The sequence below is a fragment of the Oncorhynchus clarkii genome, chromosome 24 (assembly GCF_045791955.1).
Source record: "Oncorhynchus clarkii lewisi isolate Uvic-CL-2024 chromosome 24, UVic_Ocla_1.0, whole genome shotgun sequence".
Classification (NCBI taxonomy): Eukaryota; Metazoa; Chordata; class Actinopteri; order Salmoniformes; family Salmonidae; genus Oncorhynchus; species Oncorhynchus clarkii.
Window position 1 is genome coordinate 19,039,473 of NC_092170.1, and position 8,317 is coordinate 19,047,789.

An 8,317-nucleotide genomic window follows, 5' to 3' on the forward strand; every position below is an offset into this window, starting at 1 on the left:
CGCACTGAGAGAGCACCACTACTGTTCCGGTGCTCTCGCCAAAACCGGCTTTATAATGACACTTCTAGTGGCGCGATTATTAATACGATGACTGACAATAATGGGAGGGGTCTGACACATAAAATGTACCCCTTGAGTGGACGATTAAACACTTTCCATTATTTCAACAGAATTCATTGAGACTGTGTGGTCAGTCTAATTTCAGAATGTGCGTAGATTGATGTTTAGTAATTTAAACATAAAAACAAGGCTAATCTACAATTACTAGAAGTTCAACACGAAAATAATCAGTCTACTTGTGCCTGAATTTTGTTACATCCAAATGAGACAATAACTACAGGAACGTATATTAACAAGGCACATTTTTGCTTGCGTCTTTGTCTCTTATACGCATTCAATTTATTTATAGGCGAATAATCAAAGAAAGCAGAACCTATAGGGTTAATAGGATGGGGTGAACTACTGCTGCCAGCCCAGGCTACTCTGCGGTGCGTTGACCGCAAGTTACCTTCCCGTCCGTCCCCCTTTTCATTAAAAAAATAATCGGGATTTAACTTTGGTGACGCTGCAAGCAAGGAGGAGGTTATTCTCGCGCTTTCCATGGTAAAAGGGATGGCGTGATTCTTGCAACCCAAGAGATTTGACATCTTTTAGATTCCACAAAAGGCATTGGTGGTGACCTAAATTAGAATGTCGAAACAAACGTCTTTCTTTTTCTAGAATGGAAAGGTTTGCAAATCGTGCACGCAATCCGCGCTCTCTCAGCAGCATGTATGAGCAAGCTGGGTTTAATTAATGTTCTTTCGGGGGTTGAAACCTACTAACGATGGAGGATGGAGAGCTGAGGTTGAGGTCATGTCAGAGGGTGCACTACTGTATCCGGGCCAAGCGTAAATGTTGCCCTAGTGTCGAATGGGGTAATTTACTTGGACTGGCACTGCATGGTGGTACGGGCAGGTAATTCATCTATTAAAGTAGCTAACTATGTAATGGAACTCTTTTGACAAAAACGGACTATGCATTTTAAATATTGCAACATATTATTTGGCAACATTTTATTAGATTTTATGAACTATTAAATATTTCACCCAATTAGCTGAGTCTGCATGTGCAGTCAGTAGTCAAGACAAAAATCCGCGGTGAGTTCTAATCAGCCCACTGTTATGTCACAAGGCAGAATTTACCATGAGCTTCCAGGAGAGTCGTAGGCCTTTTGTATTCTCCGCAAATGCACTGGAATCGGATTGTTATTAGAAGGTGGAGAGAAATGATGCAAAATCACCTGAGGCAACATTCGACTAAACCTTGGAAAAGCCCTTGAGTTAATTGAATGCTCATTACTGTAAAGATTAAGTTGGTGGAAAACAATAATTCTTCTGTGCTCCAGATATTATAAATCAAATAGCTTGTTTCCATTTGTATTACATTTTGACATTGATAAAAGTCTGCCTATATGCTGGTAATCCGTTTGGATAGCCTTGGGACCTTTCCATTGACTATATAACAAAGCCTTTATAATCCATTTTTAATAGGCAAATAGTTACAGTTGGTATTATCAGAATAAGAGTTTTAATAGAAAGTGACAATAATAAATTATTGATAAAACTAAATTATTCACACTAATACGCACACGTTGTATTACAAAACGTTCACACTGTTACGCACAAACAAATGAGACACGGTAATACAATCTGCCTACAACAAACATTTATTTATCTTTCTATTAAATTGAATTGTATTAAATGGAAGGTTCTGTCGATTTCTCCATTCTTACTATGGCGTCACAGAGTAGGCAAACAACTGAGTAGGCCTAGAGACACTCACCCTTTGGCTGTGTATACTCACCTAGACACGCATAGCACAGGTGCAGCCTGCCTACCTAAACCCCCTTATGAATGAGTTAATGAATTCCAGCTTCTTCTCATACTCTGATAGTCTACTGGGATGTGTACCTTCAGGACACTCTTTGGCTGTGAGCAGAGAGGAGGAGTTGAGATTGAAAAGGGACTGTCCATGGAGATGCAAAAGGATATTTTCTCAGGTGAGGAACATTATTGACAAGATGGCATTAGGAATAGAATTAGGAATTACTAAAATACTAGAACGGACATGAACCTTATGATGGCATAAAGGCCAGCCATTTTGGTCAGGGAGTTAGTCAACCATGGTTTGCTAGTGCTGTGATATTGTGTAAAATAATTAATTTAAAGAATTTATCTGCACTGTACATTTGTTAGCTAGCTAGCCAGTCAGTTTTAGAGGGAAGATTCCATAAATCTTTCAAATTAACTGCCCATATGCCAACATTCCATTTACAAAAATCAGTCAACCCCCAGTCATACACTGGCTGGAATCAGTTGATGATAGGACTTAGACAAGTTGTAAATGCAACAAGTACTGATATTGTATCCTACACCACATGACCAAAAGTATGTGGACCATCTCATTCCAAAATCATGGGTATTAATATGGGGTTGGTCCCACCTTTGCTGCAATAACACTCTTCTGATAAGGCTTCCACTCTTCCACTCTTCTGATAAGGCTTTCCACTAGATGTTGGAACATAACTGCTGGGACTTGCTTCCATTCAGCCACAAGAGCATTAGTGAGGTCGGTCAATACTGTCAATGATGTTGGGAAGTTAGGCCTGGCTCGCCGTCTGCGTTCCAATTCATCCCAAAGGTGTTCGATGGGGTTGAGGTCAGGGCTCTGTGCAGGCCAGTCAAGTTCTTCCACACCGATCTCAACAAACCATTTCTGTATGGACCTCGCTTTGTGCACGGGAGCATTGTCATGCTGAAACAGGAAAGGGCCTTCCCCAAGCTCTTGCCACAAAGTTGGCAGCACAGAATCATCTAGAACGTCATTGTATGCTGTTGCGTTAAGATTTCCCGTCAATGGAACTAATGGGTCTACCCAAACCATGAAAAACAGCTCCAGACCATTATTCCTCCTCCACCAAACTTTACAATTGGCACTATCGATTGGGGCAGATAGCGTTCTCCTGGCATCTGCCAAACTCAGATTCGTCCATCGGACTGCCAGATGGTGAAGCGTGATTCATCCATCCAGAGAACGCGTTTCCACTGCTCCAAGGTCCAATGGCGGCGAGCTTTACATCACTCCAGACGATGTTTGGCATTGCACATGGTGATCTTAGGCTTGTGTGAGGCTGCTCGGCCGTGGAAACCCATTTCATGAAGCTCCTGACGAACAGTTCTTGTGCTGACGTTGCTTCCAGAGGCAGTTTGGAACTCCGTAGTGAGTGTTGCAGACGGTTTTTACGCACTACGCGCTTCAGCACTCGGCGATCCTGTTCTGTGAGCTTGTGTGACCTACTTGTGTTGCTCCTAGACGTTTCCACTTCACAATAACAGCACTTACAGTTGACTGGGGCAGCTCTAGCAGGGCAGAAATTTTACGAACTAACTTGTTGGAAAGTGACATCCTATGACAGTGCCAAGTTTAAAGTCACTGAGCTCTTCAGTGAGGTCATTCTACTGCCAATGTTTGTCTATGGAGATTTCATGGCTGTGTGCTCGATTTTATACACCGTCAGCAACGTCTTAAATAGCTTAATCCACTAATTTGAAGGGGTGTCCACATACTTTTGTAAATATAATGTATAGTAGCACTCAAAGTGTTCCAAGAATGAAAAAACAACATTTATGGCCTGTTTACGTATATTATAAAGGCTATTTATACAAAACATTGGTATAAAACCTGTATGAACTGTATTTATAATTATATGACAATATTTTAGGGTGTCAATAATTATATGACATACTTTCTGATATATCGCACGCCTTACTTGTTTCCTCCCTGCATTAGTAAAATCTTGATTATGCCTCCACTGCCATTCATTCCAATTAGACTGGTTTGGATATCTCCCTGACCAATACGGCTGCCAGTTTCACTCCATTCTAGAACTTTGAGGGTGTATGACAAAGCCCCTCTAGTAGATTAATAGAATCTCTATGGCATTACAATTTTCATTAATCCATATTTTCACGTTTCTACCAATGGTTTTGACCTACAGTATATTTACACATGGTATTGCAGGTACCAAAAGTCCAGACTATTCCTGAGCATCCAGATGAAGACATGATGTGTCAAGGAGGAGTCAGATGCGCCTCCTCATCAAAGCTCAGAGACATCACTAATACAACCCTGCTTGACACAACGGAGAGAAGATGAGTGTTGCTTGACAGTTAATGCATTTTTTTTATACATTTCTTTGAAATGTTACTTCTGTCAGTATATGTTTGACCTTATTGCCCCACAGTTTATATGATTGCTCATTCCCCCATCCATAATCAATTTATGATGTGTGTGATAAAGTTAAAGGGGTTGCTGTTATATAAAAAAACGCAAAAGAGGGTTGGTTCACTCACCAAAAGTGGTTTTGCAGTCTTAATAACTTTCGAGTTAATGAAAATGAAACATTCTTAAACCAAAGTATAAGTAAGAGAATTTAGGCTGAGACCCAAATTACCCCATTCTCCTTCCTCAGGCACTTCGGGTCTCCATTTGCTTGTTCACATGCCCCCACCATTTGCACAAATGTCCAAAAGCTGAGGGAGTGAAAATTATTGCATGTGTATGGGCTAATTAGGCCCTTCGATAGCCTCTGACCAAGCCAGCAAGGCTGCAGGCTCCAAAGCAAAATGCTATCCCAACGGCAGGGATAGTGGTTAGTGGTTAGTAGTGGTTAGAGTGTTGGACTTATAACTGAAAGGTTGCAAGATCGAATCTCAGAGTTGACAAGATAAAAATCTGTTGTTCTGCCCCTGAACAAGGCAGTTAACCCACTGGTCCTAGGCTGTCATTGAAAATCAGAATTTGTTCTTAACTGACTTGCCTAGCTAAATAAAAAACACAGAAATACACCCCTTCAATTTGGTGGATTTGGCTATTTCAGCCACATCTGTTGCTGACAGGTGTATAAAATCTAGCACACCGCCATGCAATCTCCATGGACAAACATTGGAATTAGAATGGCCTTACTGAAGAGCTCAGTGACTTTTAATGTGGCACCGTCATAGGATGCCAACTTTCCAACAAGTCAGTTTGTCACATTTCTGCCCTGCTAGAGCTGCCCTAGTCAATTGTAAGTGCTGTTATTGTGAAGTGGAAACATCTAGGAGCAACAACGACTCAGCCGCAAAGTGGTAGGCCACACAAGCTCACAGAACTGGACCACCCGAGTGCTGAAGCGCGTAGTGCGTAAAAATCATCTGTCCTCGGTTGCAACACTCACTACAGAGTTCCTAGCTGCCTCTTGAAGCAAGGTCAGCACAGTAACTGTTGGTCAGGAGCTTCATTAAATGGATTTCTATGGCCGATCAGCCACACACAAGCCTAAGATGTTTAACTGTTACTGAGATGTATATCTTGTAAGGTTCCCCTCCAAAGACATGCTAAACTTTGGGAAAATCGAAAAAAAAATCTCACTCTAGTGTAGTATAACTGTTTTATACAGCATTGCAACCAATCATTTATACCAGCATTTCTTTAGAAAGTTTACACCAATACTGGTATGTTCAAAGCTATTGTGTAGAGTACAGGCATACGCCTATTAACTATATTTCAAAAACAATAACAAAGACAATATTATTTTCATGTTATATTGTGATGATTATCTATCAAGGTCAGCAAAGGTATTTTATGTACAGTTTAAAATTACACTCATTACATGAGTCTGTTATATTCTTAAAGCTTAAAACCTTAACTTCTATGAATAAAGACATTTCCCGTCTGATAACTAATGTAAAACATAGTCTTGTATGCCATTGTGACAAAGCGTATTCACATTGACTGCTTTAGAAAACAAGCACACATAAACACCACAATTACTACCATCTGACTGTTTCCTAAAATGGGGGCATTGATGAGAAAATTCATAGTATAGTGTCACATCCACCACAACAACCCCCATGCATTGGCAGATACTTTAATGACAGGTATTTCTGAATTGGAAGTTATTTATTCTCAAATTCTCTTTAGTACTGGCTTATTATTCAGTGCCCCATGAAATAACACCATACAGTGCCTTGCGAAAGTATTCGGCCCCCTTGAACTTTGCGACCTTTTGCCACATTTCAGGCTTCAAACATAAAGATATGAAACTGTATTTTTTTGTGAAGAATCAACAACAAGTGGGACACAATCATGAACTGGAACGACATTTATTGGATATTTCAAACTTTTTTAACAAATCAAAAACTGAAAAATTGGGTGTGCAAAATTATTCAGCCCCCTTAAGTTAATACTTTGTAGCGCCACCTTTTGCTGCGATTACAGCTGTAAGTCGCTTGGGGTATGTCTCTATCAGTTTTGCACATCGAGAGACTGAAATGTTTTCCCATTCCTCCTTGCAAAACAGCTCGAGCTCAGTGAGGTTGGATGGAGAGCATTTGTGAACAGCAGTTTTCAGTTCTTTCCACAGATTCTCGATTGGATTCAGGTCTGGACTTTGACTTGGCCATTCTAACACCTGGATATGTTTATTTTTGAACCATTCCATTGTAGATTTTGCTTTATGTTTTGGATCATTGTCTTGTTGGAAGACAAATCTCCGTCCCAGTCTCAGGTCTTTTGCAGACTCCATCAGGTTTTCTTCCAGAATGGTCCTGTATTTGGCTCCATCCATCTTCCCATCAATTTTAACCATCTTCCCTGTCCCTGCTGAAGAAAAGCAGGCCCAAACCATGATGCTGCCACCACCATGTTTGACAGTGGGGATGGTGTGTTCAGCTGTGTTGCTTTTACGCCAAACATAACGGTTTGCATTGTTGCCAAAAAGTTCAATTTTGGTTTCATCTGACCAGAGCACCTTCTTCCACATGTTTGGTGTGTCTCCCAGGTGGCTTGTGGCAAACTTTAAACGACACTTTTTATGATATCTTTAAGAAATGGCTTTCTTCTTGCCACTCTTCCATAAAGGCCAGATTTGTGCAATATACGACTAATTGTTGTCCTATGGACAGAGTCTCCCACCTCAGCTGTAGATCTTTGCAGTTCATCCAGAGTGATCATGGGCCTCTTGGCTGCATCTCTGATCAGTCTTCTCCTTGTATGAGCTGAAAGTTTAGAGGGACGGCCAGGTCTTGGTAGATTTGCAGTGGTCTGATACTCCTTCCATTTCAATATTATCGCTTGCACAGTGCTCCTTGGGATGTTTAAAGCTTGGGAAATCTTTTTGTGTCCAAATCCGGCTTTAAACTTCTTCACAACAGTATCTCGGACCTGCCTGGTGTGTTCCTTGTTCTTCATGATGCTCTCTGCGCTTTTAACGGACCTCTGAGACTATCACAGTGCAGGTGCATTTATACGGAGACTTGATTACACACAGGTGGATTGTATTTATCATCATTAGTCATTTAGGTCAACATTGGATCATTCAGAGATCCTCACTGAACTTCTGGAGAGAGTTTGCTGCACTGAAAGTAAAGGGGCTGAATAATTTTGCACACCCAATTTTTCAGTTTTTGATTTGTTAAAAAAGTTTGAAATATCCAATAAATGTCGTTCCACTTCATGATTGTGTCCCACTTGTTGTTGATTCTTCACAAAAAAATACAGTTTTATATCTTTATGTTTGAAGCCTGAAATGTGGCAAAAGGTCGCAAAGTTCAAGGGGGCCGAATACTTTCGCAAGGCACTGTATATAGATTATACAGACCCTACTGAGTACATCCAATCCCACTTTTACATGGGCACAAATCATGTTTTTTTCACTATAAGCCAATATATATTTTATATGCAGTGATTTGCGTTGTGTCCTATGGAATGGGTCTAGTAAAAGGCCAGCAACACTCCGTATTATTCAGTGCCCCATGAAATGACACAATATAAAGATTCTAGAGACCCTACTGTGTACTCCCAACCCCACTTTTAAATGGGCACAATTAAAACATGTTTTTCACTATTAAGTCCAATATTGTCAACATACCAGTCTGAACATTGTATTTCTCAAGTGGTCTTAAAATTCCTTAAATTCTCCATAAATTCCTTTTTGCATTTGCTATTAAGCACAATAAAAATCTAAATTGATTATAATGTAATATCGCTTTTAATGCGTTATCCACCCTGCGATGTTTTGAAATGCTGGCTTTCATTTTGAAGGTTTCCTCATTACCATAGAAAAGTGACGCTAGCAGAATAGTAAAGGCTTGTTGATCTCCCTCGCCAGTCTCTGGAAGTCACGCTTCGATCAGACCAACAGCATAATTGCATCAATGCTGCCAAATAAATTCTGAATTCAAACTTTTTTCATTATGTAATCCAAAATTGTTATTGGATATGTGTGCAACAG